The following is a 950-nucleotide window of genomic DNA, read 5'->3' on the forward strand; positions in this document are numbered from 1 at the left end:
CCGGAAAAGAGATACCTCAAAAGGTTTAATTGGCTCGGGTTTCATCCCAATACGATCAGCAACATATGAAGTAATATAAGATAGGGTAGAACCCGGATCTATCAATGCATAGACATCATGGGAAAATATGGATAATGTACCTGTAACCACATCTGGGGAGGACTCAAGATCCTGTCATCCAGCCCAGCAAAGCATGCGGGGCCGAGTGGCACCCTGGGTGATGCTCCCCTCGGCTCTACCTCGGCTCGTTGGAATCCGAGAAGTCCGTCTCACCGGTGTGCATCAAGAAGAACCCACCGCTGATCCTGTGGGTTGAACCCCAACTCTACCACTCACTGACGGGCAATCTCGCATCATGTGCCCAACCTGGCCACAGGCATAGCAAGCATCTGAACCCTGGCGACACTGTCCAGAATGTAATCTACCTTACTAGCTGTATCGCGGTACTGGGGGTCTCCTTTCACTATAATCTCCCGAACCGAGAACTCCGAGGCCTCAAACTCGACCTCGTCCGAACGAAAGGAGCGATCAAATCTCCCACCGTACAGAGAGGCGCACTAGTCGCCGATCCGGCTCGAGTTGTCAGAATGTGTCCGCCTGATCCCCTCATAATCACTACCTCGCCCCATAGATCCGGCCCTCTTGCTTTTGCCCTCTATCAATATCACGATCACCCTTTGCGGATATTGTCCTCTAGATTCGGGCATGGGCTTAAATGCTGGAAATATCCATCCCATCTTGCCAATTAACCCGTCGACAACTTGAATAAATGTGGCCCTGCCACCACAAATCTATGCACCCGATCTCCATATCGGCTACCATAGTCGGGGCATATCTAATAATGAATTCAATTGAAGGCTATACTCCGGCACTCATACTTCCTTGTTTTAAATTTAGAAATCTATCCGGGCCTAGCTCGGCGGATCTCGCGGCAAATATGATGAAAGCAT

The sequence above is a fragment of the Lycium ferocissimum genome, chromosome 1 (assembly GCF_029784015.1).
Source record: "Lycium ferocissimum isolate CSIRO_LF1 chromosome 1, AGI_CSIRO_Lferr_CH_V1, whole genome shotgun sequence".
NCBI classification, from domain to species: domain Eukaryota; kingdom Viridiplantae; phylum Streptophyta; class Magnoliopsida; order Solanales; family Solanaceae; genus Lycium; species Lycium ferocissimum.